At 41.2% G+C, this 18,374-nt stretch overlaps 1 protein-coding gene across 3 annotated transcripts in view; it reads left to right on the top strand.

Moving 5' to 3' along the window:
- The window catches only part of col8a1 (collagen type VIII alpha 1 chain), a 133,271-nt gene that overhangs the window by 74,418 nt on the left and 40,479 nt on the right, over positions 1–18,374 (top strand). For 2 of the 3 annotated variants that reach the window (XM_008107834.3, XM_008107832.3), the window contains exon 2: positions 8,719–8,853. The exons of the other annotated variant lie outside the window; for it this stretch is intronic. The gene's annotated coding sequence lies outside the window, so the exon portion shown is untranslated. The remainder of the gene's footprint in view (positions 1–8,718; positions 8,854–18,374) is intronic. 3 annotated transcript variants of the gene reach the window in all.

Here is an 18,374-nt window from a genome sequence, read left to right as displayed (position 1 = left end):
GCATTGGCAATACAGTTGGCCCTTCACATTTGCATGTTTGACTTTTGCAGATTTGATTATCCATGGATTTGATTTAAATCTTTAGGTCTCCAAGCATAACCAAGGCCAGTGTCTGCCAGAAGCTGGCCATAGAATCATGCTGGGGAACTTTGAGATTCCTGGCGAAAATATATGTCTAATAATCGCTAGGTCCTCCAGTGCAATTCTGTGCTCAACCTCTGGCTGAAGTTGTCTATAGAGTCATGCTGGAGAATATAAAGATTCCTAGAGATGTTTTCACTCAGGTTAAAAATAATACATTTTTATTCATAGTTTTTCATATTCATGGGGGTCCCGTGTCCCTATCCCCAGTGAATTTGAAAGCCTGGTTATTTAGGGCCTCCTGCATTAGAGGTGGAATGCATCCAGCACTAGTTTCTGATATGGAGAATGTCCGTTGCATTCAAGTCCCCCTTATTCATTTCCCATAACCATCTGGCGGACTACTATGGGAACAAAATGCTGTACTAGGCAGACCTTGGTCTGAGTGATCAGGACTTTTCTTATGTCTTTAGAACTCTTAACCCAGGCATACCATCTGTCTGCTCATTTCAGAAAGAGCTATAAAACACAAGGCTCAGCTGTGTTGTTACAACTTGTAAAAGATCATATGCCAGGTCAGTATTTTGGATTAAAACCCAGGGATTTTTCTGGGAAACACCTCCTCCGCCCCCGGATTTAGTACAGACAGATTCTTCAGTGACTTTTCCTGAACTTCAGTGTCTCTTGGGTCAGGATAACAAGGATGCTTTTAAACAATCTTGGCTATTGTGCTTGTATTGAAAACTTTTTATTTGTTTTTCCTCACGGCACCAGACTTTCAGCTCCTATAAAATTAATCTTATGAAGATGAAACCTCTAAGGATTAAATCATGTTATTTGAACTAGCTTAAAGCCCTAATAAAACATTATGTTTGGAACAGTTTTAAAATGTTTCATCAAGGGCTCTGTAACATATACTACTGCTCCACAATAATGCCATAAGGTACAAGAACATGGAAAAGACATACTTTAGTTAACAGTGTGCAACTCTTACTACAACTACTGTCTTTAAAGTCCTGCTGACCTGGGTTTCAGTTTATTGCTCATGAATTCTGTCTTTCTGTGCTCCTATTCAAATAACATGATGGTTCCTTTTATCAGTATGGGCTCTATTCCAGGATGAGTGGAAGTATTATTTAAATAAAGAAAGCTAAATATGGGAAAGGCAAATGATGAATGGTGGGACAGTTCAAGGCCATCATTAGTTACAGATTCCGTAAGAGTCAGCCCTGGTTAATACTTTGATGGGAGACCACCAACAAATATAGGGTGCTGAAGGCTATATTTCAGAAGGTGGAATTAAATTCCTTTTCTGTTCAAACTGACACCTACAGCGTGTAGAAGAAGCAAAAAGAAACATATGGAATCAAAACCTTAAAACCAGTTCATAGAGATAATCAATGATAATCAATTACTGTCATACCTCACAAACTCTGAAGATGCCTGCCATAGAGGTAGGCGAAATGTCAGGAGAAAATGCTTCTGGAACATGGCCATACAGCCCGGAAAACTCACAACAGCCTAATCAATGAAAAACACATCATATGAAAAATAAATAAGGGCACCCATCCCACTAAAATGTTTTTACATTTTTCGCATCCAGTTTGGGGGCTCTAGTGAGCATAAAGGTAATAAATTAGTTTTGTAAATGGTATTAGCAGGGTAGTTCAAATGAGATCACCCCATATAAAATTATAAGTTAAAAATTATGTTTTTTTTACTTCAGTCCCCAGAGTCACCCAGCCTATATGACCACTAGTAATACTTAATCATTTAAGCAGTTTGATCTGTCATCTAATGAGAGTTTTAATTCTTTTTGGCTGTGAATCCTGTCTTTTTGCAGTCTCCCCTGTTCTTCCAGTTCTCTATCAATTAGTAGTGGAAATATGTTCTTTGCATGGTACTTAAATTACATCCTACCTAGCCCTCAAAAAAACTGCACATTATTATTTTCACTCATTATTTTCAAGCACTGGAGTGTGCTCCCTTGTCCATTTTCTTGAGCTAACCCCATATATTTGTAAGAGAGAAAAAAACTGCATGGATAGGGGTTTTTTGGTTGTTGTTCCAAGAAGTGTCTTTTTAAAAAACTGTTAAAAACTGAATTATATTCAGTTTGAAAGAATAAGAACTGTTATTTCATCCTGAAGTCTAGGGTAAATCAGTTTTTGCAGAACCACAGATTCGCTAGCCATGTCTTATAAGATTTCTAGTAGTCAAAGATTCTAGCTTTGTATGTACTACATACCAGGCTTTCTTTAAAATATGTGAGAGCTGAAAGCCAATGAAATAATATTCCTTAATAAAGGTAAAGGTTTCCCCTGATATTAAGTCTAATTGTGTCTGACTCTGGGGGTTGGTGCTCATCTCCATTTCTAAGCTGAAGAGCCGGCGTTGTCTGTAGACACCTCCAACTGCATGGAGCGCCATTACCATCCTGCCAGAGCGGTACCTATTGATCTACTCACATTTGCATGTTTTCGAACTGCTAAGTTAGCAGAAGCTGGGCCTAACAGTGGGAGCTCACCCCTCTCCTCGGATTCAAACTGCTGACCTTTTGGTCAGCAAGTTCAGCAGCTCAGTGATTTAACCTGCTGCACCACCAGGGGGCCCAAATATCCTTTACTAAAGTATAAAATAAACTAACATATATGACTATATAACTAAAAAAAAGAGTAGAGACATCACACTGACAACGAAGGTCCACATAGTTGCAGCAATGGTATTCTCTGTAGTAACCTATGGATGCGACAGCTGGACCATAAAGAAGGCTGAGCAAAGGAAGAGAGAAGCTTTTGAACTGTGGTGTTGGAGGAAACTTCTGAGAGTGCCTTGGACCGCAAGAAGATCCAACCAGTCCATACTGCAGGAAATAATGCCTGACTGCTCATTGGAGGGAAGGATATTAGAGGCAAAGATGAAGTACTTTGGCCACATATTGCGAATACAGGAAAACTTGGAGAAAATAATGATGCTGAAGGAAATGGAAGGAAAAAGGACGAGGGGCCGACCAAGGGCAAGGTGGATGGATGGTGTACTTGAAGCTGGGGTGGTGACAGCCGACAGGGAGCTCTGCCGTGGGCTGGTCCATGAGTCACGAATAGTCAGAAGTGGCTGAACGAATAAACAACAACAACAACAACAACAACAACAACAACAACAACAACAACAACAACATATATGAATGCAATGCCCTCTTTTTCATTTTGTTTTAAGAACCTATCATGTTTAGGTTGAGATAGCAACCATGAAAAGGCCATCCTATTTAATCAAATGCAGTTTTAAATGTTTGAAACATTGGCAGATCCATAACAGTATTGCTTAGAAAGCAGATACAGTAATAAGTGAACTTCCCCATGAAAAGGTGCATGAAATGTCTCAATTTCTTTGGTAAATCAATTATATTATCTTCACTTTCCCAAACTGTTCACCAAAAAAGCAACCACAATTTCAGGAGTCATTGGAGGAGATGGACACTACTGTTATGCACCTGTAAAATTTGGAAATTTTAAATATGAGTTAAGAACATGTTAAACTTGACATCTAGTGTATAGCTTTTAAAATAGAAATATATGTTCAGTAAATGTGCTTCAGAACTGGAAGTCATATCTCTTTTCTGTAAGCACCACATCCTCCTACTAATTCTTTTATGGTCTGAATAGCTTCCAGAATTGCCTGTTAATTGTGATCCCATTCTATGCAAACATACTTTCTGTCTGTGCAAGTTCAAATTAAACAGCGAACCTATTGTATTCCATTGTGTTGGAGCTAGCTTTCTTCGGATAAATATTTGGGGAATTCTGAAATGCTTCACTTGTAGACATTTGCAAACATTGTCTTCTTTGCCAGACCATGTTATTAATTGTGTATATGTCTAACCGAATTTGTATACTTCATTTCTAAGCTGCTATGATATCACTTTGTCTATTTTAAATGTAATAGCTTTAGTCCATATAGCCTTATTTCCTCTCTCTCTGATCATTCTAGGAGAAGCTTATTAATGTGGCATTATAAGGAAACCATTCTGAACACAGTTTCCTGGAAATAACCCTTAGTGAACCCAGTAGGATTTACATTTGGGTAGTCATACTGTAAATCTCCCTTCACCTCACAATCCTATGCATGTTTACTTTAAGTACTTGGAATAAGTCACAATGAGTTCAATTGGATTTTCTCCCATGTACATAAGAGCTTTAAGACACCCCTTATCCATGGTGTTATGTGGTCAGCAATTCAGTATAACACTATCACTGTCTTCATATTATTATTATTTTACTTTTATTATACTCTGACCTATTGTATCTCATAGAATTCTCTTGTATCCTCCCCCAATCATAAATGAAACAGAGTTTGAACTAAATTCCTATAATCTAAACCAGGCATGGGCAAACTGTGGCCCTACAGGCGTTTTGGACTTCAACTCCCATAATTCAGGAGTTGAAGTCCAAAACACCTGGAGGGCCACAGTTTGCCCATACCTGATCTAAACTGAGGCCTTATCTATATTGCCATATGATTCAGTTTGAAACTGCATTACATGGTCAGTGTAGACACATACAATGCAGGGTGGTTATATGTTTTCCGGGCTGTATGGCCATGTTCCAGAAGTATTTTCTCCTGACTTTTCGCCCACATCTGTGGCAGACATCTTCAAAGGTTGTGAGGATGCCTGCCATAGATGTGGGCAAAACGTCAGGAGAGAATACTTCTGGAACATGGCCATACAGCCCGGAAAACATACAACCACCCCGTGATTCCGGCCATGAAAGCCTTCGACAACACACATACAATGCAGTTTAACTGCATTGAACTGTATTATATGAGACTACACTGACTATTTAATGCAGTTTCAAATTGGATTATATGGCAGTATAGATCTAGCTTGTTAATTTGCACCTTCCCTCCTGCCCTGCCTTCATGAACTGAGAAATAGTGGAAGAGTCAGTCTAACTTTCCATTCCCCACTACTTCAGATAATTAAATTTAGTTTAAGTCCCATTGAAATCAATGTGAAACATTACTTACAATTATGCATATTCCAGCAAATAATGCCTGGCTGCTCACTTGAGGCAAGGGTATTAGAGGCAAAGATGAAGTAGTTTGACCACATCATGAGAAGACAGGAAAGCTTGGAGAAGAGAATGATGCTGGGGAAAATGGAAGGAAAAAGGAAGAGAGGCTGACCAAGGGCAAGGTGGATGGATGGTATCCTTGAAGAGACTGGCTTGACCTTGAAGGAGCTGAAGGTGGCCATGGCCGTCAGGGAGCTCTGGCGTGGGCTGGTCCATGAGGTCATGAAGAGTCGGAAGCGACTGAACAAATAAACAACAAAAATGCAGTTGATATGGGTAGAACCTGAGTTCAGCTAAGTGTGAATCCTATTTCTTATGTAGGATCAAATATATTAGGAGATATGCTTTGGAGGGTTTTTTTTACATGTGTCCCATGCTGAGATATTGTGATATGTTTGGCTTGTGGTTCACAACCTATTAATAATAACTATGTCTTCACTCGGCAGCATGCATAATCCCAGTAAGTCATTATATTGGAGGCTCTATGTAACATCAGTGTCTCCATGTCAGCAAGTCAGGATCAGGCTTTCCCTGCCAAGACCACCGCTGGTAGTTTTTCCAGATGTTTTTTGCCATCATTACAAATTAAGACTTTGAAAATGAAGGAAACAAAATATATTTCTTATAATGTTAAAATGGATGTACGTAGTCTTGAGAAAATAAGAAAACCCTCATTTTATCTGGGCAAGTGAAAAAAGTGTACAACCGAATGAGATGAGCTAAAGAATGAAGGGGATGGAGCACTTTGCTGTCTCTGGCTTCAGCTACGGTTTTTACAGTCTGCAGCACTGGGCAGGTTTTTAATTATTTAGAAATCAGCAGGGCTTGAATGTATATGACCACCCACCCATTTGTGAAAGAAGAATCCTTCGTCTGTCAGGTTGCTTTCATGTATTTTTTTCTGGTTTGTGGGGAGAAAAAAACTTGAACTACATATTGGTCTGAAACAGGGCAAAGTTTAATTAGAGCCTTATGTTCCTGTCTGCTTTTTCTATATTTGCATCATCTCTACAAAAGCATTTAATATATGCCACCTGGAAACAGAATTCCCTTCTTCCTGTGTGTTGCCTATTCAGTTGCCCTAATATGAGGGGCTGCTGATAAGTCTTTGGCTTTACCCATAAAGAAATGAGATAGGAAGATGAAACTTTACATTTATTCCACATACTTTCCACTGATATCAACACACTTCTTACATTGGTATTCCAAGTTCTGTAAGCCTTGCAAAAAGAAAGATGGTGGTTGTTCCTCAAACCAGTCATCTGTAGCAGCCATGGCATCAGAAATTTGGTGCCCTTGATGTGTTTCTTCAGGTTTGGAAACAGATGATAGTCGGAGAGAGCTAGATCTGGTGAATAAAGTGGGTGGTCAACCAGCTGGAAGCCTAGCTCCACCAGTTTTGCCATGGTCACTTCAAACACAAAATTTTGAAAACATATATTAGGCACATAAGGCTTTCATGTGATGTAACATTCGTTACCATAGAAACAAAAAAGAACACAAAGCCAAAGACTTATTAGCAGCCAGTTGTACATATTATTGCTCATAACATGGTGCATTCAATTTGCACAGAGTTTCTGCACACTACTATCAAGCATGAAGTTCTAATGCAGAGTACATAGGATTTAGAACAGGCATGGGCAAACTTTGGTTCTCCAGGTGTTTTGGACTTCAACTCCCAGAATTCCTAACAGCCTTGACTAATTTTGCAGTAAGCTGAACCACTACTATGAACACTGGAAGCACATCATGGAAGCCTTAGAGCAGTGATTCTCAACCTTTTTTTGACCAGGGACCACTCTCCAACACTAGTACCAAAAGAGTTACGAATCAGTTTTTGATCAACTTTAGATTCAGTTTGGTTATTTGGGGTGCTGATTCAGAAAATTGCACTGGATAGACCACATCAGTTCTAGTTTCTGATACAGAACATATGCCATCCATTCGTCATCACCTGCTCACCCACAAAAATCAAATTTAATAATCTAGAGCTGATGTGGTGTATCCAATGCAGTGGTCAGCTCTGTGGAAAGGAGTGGAAATAAAATAAATAAATAAAGAGGAAAGAGGTTTTTGGACCAGATTTACGTTCTCGCGGACCACTGCTGGGCCATGACCCACAGGTTGAGAACCATTGCCTTAGAGGATCTGCATCTTCTGGACAATGCAACTTCTGGGCACTGTATGAGGTTACCCATTACAGAAGTGTAGTCACGGATCTTGCTAGAGAAATGACCTAGTAGAATCCCTTAATGCCAGCATTTGATTCAAAGGGGGAAATATTTCTCCAGGCTCAGAGAGCTTTGGCCATGTGCCTGGTGGAAGTCTAATCGCTTGGTGACATAACATGAGTCAGTGAATGCCCAGATCAGTGGAACATGCTTTTGTGCTACAACGTTCAGAAAACTAAGACATCTACCTTATTTACCTTCCTCCACAAGTGAGCTCATTGCAAGGTAATATTTTCCTTTATTCATCTTAAGCAAGCTGTCTGTAATATATTAACAAAAAGCCATCAAGATGTTCTTAACTTTGGCAAGAAAGTAAAACATGGCAGAGTATGGGAAAGAAGAGATTCTATTCTTCTGTTTCTCTGTTTGGAACTATTGAAAGTAACCCAAGTCCTGACAATAATTGCTGTATTTTGTTCTACCAGTATGTGGAATTGCAGTGTGTTGTGTTCACATTTTGCAATTTTGGACTGATATCACTGGTTTTGCACCTGGAGAAGTGTTTATTACTCAGAGATTCTGCTGGGCTAAAGATCTCATCCGCATTGATTTCTGTTCCTCTTGCCATCTTTTTTTTCTCCTTTCCTCATGACTGATTTTTTTAAAAGAATGAATTGTGACTCATCTGTCAAAAGCTGTTCTTGAGGTTTTCCTAGAATTTGCTAAATTACAACAGGGAAACATTACCATTATATAAAAAGAAATCATATATACCGTATTTCATCATGGGGGGAAAGCGATCAGTAAATAAAAGACATTGAAATGTGAACAGATCTACTCTGGTTGTCATTCATCTTCTGCAGCTGAGGATCCAAAGGTCTAGAATAACAATATGGAAATGAAAAAATGTATTGTAAATTACTTAAAGAGGAACTGTCAAAAGCATCAAGATTACGGTATATTTTTAAGTGTATGCTACTGTTGATGTCGGTTTAGGAACAGCTTAGGATATTTTACTTAAAGATTTCAGTATTTGAGAATGAGTACGTATTATAACTATATTACACTTTTCCAGGGCAGACATGTGATTTTTTTTGGACTGGCCATATATCTTTGCTGGATGAACAATTGGTTCTTAAATTTATATATTTTATCACTCTATCTGTATCAGTCTTTATGTATCCTAAATCCACCTTTGGATAATCTACAGGTTTATCTATCATCTGAAATGAAGCAGTTGGTCGTCAGTGAAAGCTTTCATATCTCGTACCCCTTTTATAAAAAATCTTACTTTACCGAAGTTCTTCTGAGATTGAGGCAATGTGTGTTGTCTTAAGAGTTGTTTATTTATTTGATTTCTCTCCCTCTCTCTCTCCAAAACTTGGTACTTGAAGGGGAGTTTCACACCTTCTCAACAGCCATTGAGAAAGATATCTCTGTGTCCTAAGACAAACCTGATGAAGAGCCAAGACTTCTGAAAAAGACCAGTGCGCTGATCCACAGTTCCTTTCATCCTCCAAAGTCTTACTGTAAGTGTGTCCAAATATCAAGATTTTTCATTCCACAAATGCTAAAGCTCATTATAACTGATTGGATTAAACTTGGGGAAGATGTTATTTTTATTAAATAATTAGCATGATTTCGGTCTGCCTAATGTTTTAGAGTTCTTTTCGAATACCAATGAACAGGGATGAACCTGTTGACTTTGGACGCAATGCTTCTGACAAAGTCCCTCACTGAAGCTTCATGAGAAAACTTGGTAGTAGTCAAGGTGTAAAAGAAATCTTTTCTTGGGCTTTTTAACTACTAAAAAAGCAGAAATTAGAGAGTTGGAATAAATGGTCTGTTATCATGATAGAACAATAGAGGAATTCACCTAGGAACTATATTGACACTAGTATTTTCCTAATTTGTTCATAAATGGAATAAGGGTAAACAGTGGGAGACCAAGTGGGAGAACAACTTCAAGTCATGGAATGGGGAGGAGATGCTGAGAAAATATTCCTTTCTATGCCAATTGTGTTTGTGCATTTGTGGTCTGCTGATGGGTTTTCCATGGAGTTTCTATTGTGTAAATAGAAGGCTAGTTCTAGAATTACCCTTTTTATGATTATAATACTCCTGTTTGCACCCCAGTTTTGGCCCCATGGTTATAGCAAACAGTCCTGCTTTGGGTTGCCCACACCAGGGCTAGTTTTCACTGGCCACCCAGGACTTCATCCACATTTCAACTCCCCTCATCCTTATTTGGTTATTTCTTCCATGGCTGTCATCACCCACAGACCCCATGGCTGGCATCACCATTACACTCGTGTACTATTCTTTCAACACACTCTAAGGTGTTTGTACTGCTATTAAGGTATGGAGCATTTTTTAAAAAAGAAGTATGAATCACGGAGATCTTGTAAACCTCAGGAAGACTTCATCCATGATGTACCCAGTCCTCCTTTTCATCTCTCACATAATATATTTGTAAAAAGGAAAAACCTTTTGAAAAATAACATGCCTGAACTGATATTTCCGTTGCCAGTTTTTTTCCTTTTCTTTTATATTAAAGAGCACTGAATAGCTTTTGTAAGCAGAATAAAGAAGGGTGTGGTTTTCCTTGTCTCCTCTTCTGGTTTGGGATACTCCCTGGACCAGATTTTGGAGTAAAAAGCCCTAGAGGAGAAGAGGAGGGAGGATCCTGCTGGGTGAAAGGCATTTCATAACCTAAAAGCTTCCATAACAGTAGATTTCACTTACGGGCAGCAGCAGACATATAAATAGTAATTTCATAGTGCTTCATTAATATTTAACTGGCGATTGTGCACCATATGTCATCATTGATTTCTGTTGGCTAGGAATGAGGGAAATTACCCTTCAACAATATCAAGATGGCATACATCCCACATCTCAATCTAATTGAACTGATTATGCTTTTGAGCCTTGCTCCCTCTTCTTCAACACATTGGGGTATAAGTGTTGTTTATTTTATGAAGCAGAGATATAATTGAATGGTGTTGGTGTTAATGGTGGTGATGGTGATGATGACAATAGTCATGGTGATATCCACAGTGGAAAAAATAAAATCACTTCATTCATTTATTTTATCTTGGTGCACCAATAATTTTATTTAACTTTTAATGAAAATGGTTTTGATAAGTAGACATGAGCTCATGGTATCCATATTCATCCTATGTCCCTGAGTATTGTCTGCTTTCAACTGTGAATTTTGGAAGAAACTTTTTTTCTGAAGAAGAGCTTATATATATACGGCACACCAATTCTTGAGATTTGTGTACAGAACAGCTTGATCCATTTCTATATAGACATGAGTCCCACTGAGTTCAATGGGATTTCTAGGAAACTGTTTCACAGCTGGGCGCAGTCCTCCTGCTGGTTAGATTGATAGACTGTCTGAAGTTAAATCCAAAGCCTTGCTAGGCTTATACTGACTGGATGGAGGTTAAGAAGGACTGGCATCATATTTCTTTCCCATCCACTTTCATTTTCATCTTCATGAGTTCCTTCTCAAGCACTAGTCCTTAAATTGGTATATATTTACTACAGGTCCAGGGGTATTTGTGAGGAAAAGAAACTTTTGCTTCCTCCAGTGCTGGAGACTAGATAAGTAAGCATTATGGAGGTTTCTATTGTGACTGGAGGGCTTGGAAATTGATTGTGTCTCTTTAAGGCTGGACATCTTTTCCTAAACCCAGGTTTTTCTAGATTGTTCCCAAAAATGTGAATTCTCGCAATTTATCTCTTTGGCTGGTTGTTGTTACCTCCATATCTACTTGTTCCATTCTTTTGGTGGTACTTTTTGCAGAAAGCTCTGCATTTATAGGAACACACATACACCACCTACACATACATTTCCTAGTTGAAATAGCTCCACTTGTTTTCACCACACCAGGGCTTTAAAGCGGGCAGCTCTGCATTTCTGCTGCCTGCAGAATTCTGGGAAATGTAGTTTGGGAAGGCGAGGACCTCTGTAGCTGAGAATTCAAAAGACTCTGCCCTAAACTACATTTTCCAGAATTCTGCAAGTGGCAGAAATGAGGGGCTGCCCATTTTAAAGCCCTGGTGTGATAACATTGTCAGTCTGATTCTCAATAAATCCAGGTTATCCAAGGGGCCATACCTTTCTATCTGAGCCTGATACTCATTACATATCGGGGCTCAGAACACTATGGGATTCATTGTACAAGGGGAACTCTCACTGTGCAAGAGGACAGCATGTAAGACATCTTTGCAATTCACTAGAAGGGCTGTGTGTCCTGTCAAAAATGCAACTACAACATCATAAAGATACAAATCCTAGCCCTTGATGCAGAATCTCATAGTGTTACAATGCAAAAGTGACATTTCACTGATGCACTACAGCACTATTCATGACAATTAATAAATAAATAAAAAGAGAGAAAGAAGGTGAGGAGGAGACACATTTTTATCTTGGAATTAACAGGAAACCCACTTGAGGTGGGAAGAACATTCAGCAGATTGTGGTGGCAATGGTCAAAAATTAATCATGGATAACAGAAACATTGTTTGGTTATTTTTCTTTTTTAAAAAACAATAGCTATAGCAACAAACGCTGCAACCTTCTGACACAGTTACACTATTTGTAGCAGACAGTCCAATGGCAAAACAAAAATGTTTTCCCAGGGGCCACAGGATTAATGTCTAAGTGAGGGTGAAACTTTTAAAGATGAACTCCTGAGTAAAATGTGACTAGGTCCTGAAATGGCTTGCTGCCTTCTAATTTCAAAAATAATGGTCTACAGAGGTACTCTAGAGTTCTTATTTCAGTTTTATAGGGAAAGGGGGTAGTAAAAAAACCTCTCTAATAAATAGTTTCCCCTCAACAACGTTATGTAAAATATTAATTATATTGGCTTGATCCCTAACCCTCTTTCTGTGGATTCTTTTTCATACGTGAGAAATACAGCTTTTCCTGTTTTCCTTTTCTGCAGTTGGGAATTGTGGGATACTGGTGAGGAGGGGAGAACTACAGAGAGACATGGAAATTGGAAATCCTCTTTGCATAAACGGAAATGACATTTTGGATCCAGTGGTTCTCCCTTTCCACCTTTGGGTTCCTTCTTTGCATAGCAGCAGAATTCTATACCAACTCTACTTTTATACTAATAATAACAGTAAGGGCATGAAAGAGATGTCATAGAGGCCTTTTAAGAGTAAATTGGGGAACGTATAAGTTCTGTTGAGTCCAAAAAACCCTTCCTTCCTTGAACTCAGCTAGATTGGGATGGATCACTAGTTATAGTGCTGGCATACCCATTTTGTTTCCCATAAGGCTTGACAGCAGTGTGTGCGAAAAAGACCTTGGAGTCCTTGTGGACAACAAGTTAAACATGAGCCTACAATGTGATGCGGCAGCTAAAAAAGCCAATGGGATTTTGGCCTGCATCAATAGGGGAATAGCGTCTAGATCCAGGGAAGTCATGCTCCCCCTCTATTCTGCCTTGGTCAGACCACACCTGGAATACTGTGTCCAATTTTGGGCACCACAGATGAAGGGAGATGTTGACAAGCTGGAAAGCGTCCAGAGGAGGGCAACTAAAATGATTAAGGGTCTGGAGAACAAGCCCTATGAGGAGAGGTTTAAAGAGCTGGGCATGTTTAGCCTGCAGAAGAGAAGGCTGAGAGGAGACATGATAGCCATGTACAAATACGTGAGGGGAAGTCATAGGGAGGAGGGAGCAAGCTTATTTTCTGCTGCCCTGCAGACTAGGACACGGAACAATGGCTTCAAACTACAGGAAAGGAGATTCCACCTGAACATCAGGAAAAACTTCCTCACTGTGAGGGCTGTTCGACAGTGGAACTCTCTCCCCCGGACTGTGGTGGAGGCTCCTTCTTTGGAAGCTTTTAAGCAGAGGCTGGATGGCCATCTGTCGGGGGTGAGTTGAATGCGATTTCCTGCTTCTTAGCGGGGGGGGGGGGGGGGGGAGGGAGTTGGACTACATGGCCCATGAGGTCTCTTCCAACTCTACTATTCTATGATTCTATGATTCTAAGGCTAACACAGAAAGCCTATGCAATCTCCTCCATAGAAAAGAATTGTGAATTCCGAGTTCTTTCTTGTTACCTTTTCTTTATTGGTCTTATTTACTGCTGCTAGGATTCTTCTGAAAGCTTGGAAGTCTTTATTTCCATTTTTCATTCACAATAGCAATGTAGGACAGTAATTGTGTGAGAAAATGGGAAGGATTAACTTTTGGTAGCACTTCTGATCCTGAAATAGATTTGCTTTAGAAGGATTTGACTGATGAGTCGTTATTAACTTACAAGTAACAACATGTAATATGTAAGCTGTATCTTCTTTAATGAAAGACTTAAACAACAATAGTACTTTCCTTTTTTGTGAGTTGCTTTGCTTTCCCTAGAGATCGGAGTAGAATCACATACATAAACTGGTCTTCTTTGTCTCTGTTGTCATGTTCCTGTTGATGGTTGCCTAGTTTTATTGTTCTATTCCAATAACTAGAATCTAGTCACTCTATAGGTAAGGTAAAAGTAAAGGTAAAGGTTTTCCCCTGACATTGAGTCCAGTCATGTCCGACTCTGGGGGTTGGTCTCATCTCTATTTCTAAGCTGAAGAGTCAGCATTGTCCGTAGACACCTCCATGGTCATGTGGCCGGCATGACTGCATGCAGGAGTGGTACCTATTGATCTACTCACATTTGCATGTTTTCGAATTGCTAGGCTGGCAGAAGCTGGGGCTAACAGCGGGCGCTCACTCCGCTCCCCAGATTTGAACCTGCGATCTTTTGGTCCACAAGTTCCGCAGCTTAGCGCTTTAACATGCTGTGCCACCGGGGGCTCCCAGTCACTCTATAGTTATGTTGTATTTTATTATGTCTTCTTGTCTATTTTTTAAAAAGAGATTTTCAGTCAAGGTTTATAGCTTTGAAAAATCCCAGTTAGAGTCATACCTCAAGCAATAAAAGAGAAGTATTCATTCATATGTCTGTGTTGAGAGGAATTGACCTGTGATCAAAAAAATCTTGCTTTTATATAGCTCCAACCACAGCATTTTGCCCAAACCATGTTTTCCCCCCTTTGGAAGTAATTATTATTTTGCATATAGAGACATGGGACGGAAGGCCATAACTTGGCCATAGCTAACACTTACTTTCAAAAGAGGGTGTCACAGTTAACTACATACACCAGTGGTGGCCACTTGACCCAAGTTGTCTATTAGATTACTAGGGATGACAGAATCATTAGGGTGGGAAGGCAGTCCTCTGGTAACAGTTCAGCTGCAATGTCGCTTTGCTTGCATCATGCAGTCAAGTCCTACAAGATGATGGATACTGTAGTCAAGCACATTTGGAAAGTGTCAATTCAAAGATGACTACTTTGAGAGATTGCACAAGCTGAATATCTCAAACAAATGAAGAAAATTGAGAACTGAGCACTGTGCCATATCTTTTAATGCAAGTGGTGCCTTCTCTTCCCAGAAAAAAAGCTGCTTCAAAAAATAGGAATGTAAGTTAAGAAGAAAAACTTCTTAAGTTAAGAAGAAAACTTTTTTCCGCCAATACTTTACCATAATGGGTGTTTAATGAAAGATTAAATGGCTTTATAAAAGTGATAACACACTGTTGATACAAGCTTCCCTAAAATGCAAAGCTGCTAACGTTATAGTATGCGAGCTTCATTTCTCAAACCTAGCAAATTTCTGGAAGCTCTTCCATTTTAACATCTCTCGCCAAGGACATTTGTATCTAATAGAAATTCTGATCTTTAACCAAAAGCAACACTATAATTGTCTCCACCAAAAATAGGAGGGTCCTCACTTGGATTTCCTGTCTCTAAATCCTACTCACTACCCACTTTGCCACAAGAGGATTTGCTTTTGCATAAAATGCCCAAAAGAATGTATTAAATTAATACAGGTGACGAGAAGAAGGCTGCCATTGTTTAGGGAAGGGGTTCTCTTGGAAAACAGCAAGTATAACAGAATTGATAGTCTGAAATGCCATATACAAATATATACATCATATGCATGCATTTGAAAAACCTAAACATGTGAAAATAATAGACTTAAGGATTCAGATTTTCTGCTAAGGCAACAAAATATTTGAAGAATATGCTTGTATGCATCTCTATTTCTTTAGTAGAACTTGGATTCTTTCACTGTAATCCAATGTAATATTGGCTCAACTTAACCATCATCAAGTAGCTATAGAAAGTAAGTACTTAAGGGGAAAAATAAAATCTTCTTTTAAAAAAAATAAGAAAAAGAAATACATTCAGAAATATGCCACAGATGGAGAATTCCTCCCATTTAAACAAAATACAGAAGGGAAATATATCTTCTTCTGGTTGCTTTCAGTTGTGCAGTGGTATCCAAGTAATTTATTTATTTAAGATATTTTTATCCCACCTTTCTCCACAAGCAGACCCAAAGCAGCTTACAACAAAATAAAACATACAATACAAAAGGTAAAAGGTAAAAGGTAAAGGTTTTCCCCTAACGTTAAGTCCAGTCGTGATCGACTCTGGGGGTTGGTGTTCATCTCTATTTCTAAGCCGAAGAGCCGGCGTTGTCCGTAAACACCTCCAAGATCATGTGGTTGGCATGACTGCCTGGAACGCTGTTACCTTCCCACCGGAGTGGTATCTATTGATCTACTCACATTGGCATGTTTTCGAACTGCTAGGTTGGCAGGAGCTGGGGCTAACAGTGGGCGCTCATTCCGCTCCTGGGATTTGAACCTGGGACCTTTTGGTCCACAACTTCAGCAGCTCAGCGCTTTAACACACTGTGCCACCAGGGGCCCCTTACAAAAGTTAAAACGGTCAAAATCAAACCTTCATAACCTTCATAATTGAAATTGAATCCAGACAAGACAGAGGTTCTCCTAGTCAGTCATAAGGCCAAACAAGGCATAGGGTTACAGCCTGAGCTGGATGGGGTTACACTCCCTCTGAAGGTGCAGGTTCGCAGCTTGGGAGTGATCCTAGAGTCATCATTATGTAGCTCTCCGATTAAGGAGAGCTGACTAGGATGCCCCAATTTCAGCTTTCACCTGCCTGGGCCCCAGGGGAGGGGGTGGGCCATGACCGGGGGGGGGGGACCATTGAGACCGTGTGGGGGAGGGGGAGAAATAATTACCATTGACCCAGGGAGAAGCGCACTAGAGTTCTGGCGACCCTGGAGAAGGTTAGATGTGGTAGCCTCCATGACAGCCCCCTCGGACCATTAAGATGGTCCGCCCCAGGAGACTTATGGATCCTGATGGATTCCTGAGGTCTCTTGGGGAGTTTCCTGTCATGGAGGCTGGCGATCCTGTTGATGCCCTGGTAGACCGCTACAACAGCGAGATGTCCAGGGCAATTGACATGATTGCTCCCGAACGTCCCCTCTCTTTGCGCAGAGTCAGGTCGGCTCCCTGGTTCTCAGAGGAGTTGGCAGTGATGAAGCGCAAGAGAAGAGGACTAGAGTGCCGCTGGCGGAAGACTCAGGACGCCTCTGACCGAGCACGGGCTAGTGCTGCTATTAGTGCCTACTCCGCGGCTTTGCGGGCAGCCAGGAAGACCTTCACGACTGCCCGCATAGCGTCTGCAACTAATAGACCATCGGAGTTGTTCCGTGTCGTCGGGGAGCTCCTCCACCCTCCTGGGGGTGGGGAGGCACCCGAGGACACGGCGACTCGGTGCAGCGAGTTCGCGCACCATTTTGCAGACAAAGTCGCTCAGATCCGTCATGACTTGGACGCTAGCGTTACTGCAATGCCATGTGAGTTAACCGAGGCACCTGTCTGTCCTATCTTGTGGGATTCATTTCAGCTTGTTCACCTAGATGACGTGGACAGGATTATTGAGGCGGTGAGACCAACTACCTGTGCCATGGATCCTTGCCCTTCTTGGCTAATTAAATCAGCCAGAGGTGGGTTGCGAGACTGGTTTGTGAGGATAATTAATTCCTCTTTGGATCAAGGTAAATTTCCATCTTCCCTTAAACAGGCCATAGTGAAGCCAATCCTGAAGAAGGCCTCCCTTGATTCGACCATTTTAAACAATTACAGACCTATCTCAAACCTCCCTTTCTTGGGCAAGGTCCTGGAGCGGGCGGTTGCCTCGCAGCTTCAGGGTTTTCTGGATGACACTGATTTTCTGGACCCATCGCAGTCTGGCTTTAGACCTGGTCACAGTACTGAGACGGCTTTGGTCGCCTTGGTGGATGACCTCCGCAGGGAGCTGGACAGGGGGAGTGTGACCCTGTTGGTTCTCTTAGACATCTCAGCGGCTTTCGATACCATCGACCATGGTATCCTTCTGGGACGGCTTTCTGGGATGGGCCTTGGGGGTACTGCTCTGCAGTGGCTCCTGTCCTTCCTGGAGGGCCGTTCCCAGTTGGTGAAGCTGGGGGACACCTGCTCGTACCCCTGGCCATTGACCTGTGGGGTCCCGCAAGGTTCCATTCTGTCCCCCATGCTTTTTAACATCTACATGAAACTGCTGGGTGAGGTCATCCGGAGTTTTAGAGTGCGGTGCCATCTCTACGCAGATGTCACCCAACTCTACTACTCTTTTCCACCAAACTCCAAGGAAGCCCCCCAGATACTGAACCAGTGCTTGGCAGCTGTGATGGGCTGGATGAGGGCGAATAAGCTGAAGCTTAATCCCGACAAGACAGAGGTCCTCCAGGTCAGTCGCATGCCTGATCGGGGTATTGGGTGGCAACCTGTGCTTGACGGGGTTGCACTCCCGCTGAAGGCGCAGGTCCGTAGCTTGGGGGTCCTCCTGGACTCATCGCTGACACTTGATGCTCAGGTGTCGGCGGTGGCCGGGAGGGCCTTTGCACAACCAAAACTTGTGCGCCAGCTGCGACCATACCTTGTGAAGTCTGACTTGGCCATGGTGGTTCACGCCTTAGTTACCTCTAGATTGGATTATTGCAATGCGCTCTATGTGGGGCTGCCTTTGAAGATGGCCCGGAAACTTCAATTAGTTCAACGCTCGGCAGCCTTAGTTCTAACGGGAGCCCAATACAGAGAGCGGTCAACCCTCCTGTTTAAGGAGCTCCACTGG

Source organism: Anolis carolinensis, chromosome 3 (assembly GCF_035594765.1).
Source record: "Anolis carolinensis isolate JA03-04 chromosome 3, rAnoCar3.1.pri, whole genome shotgun sequence".
Classification (NCBI taxonomy): Eukaryota; Metazoa; Chordata; class Lepidosauria; order Squamata; family Dactyloidae; genus Anolis; species Anolis carolinensis.
The sequence above is the reverse complement of the archived record's forward strand: the minus strand, read 5'-3'. Positions and strand labels throughout refer to the sequence as shown.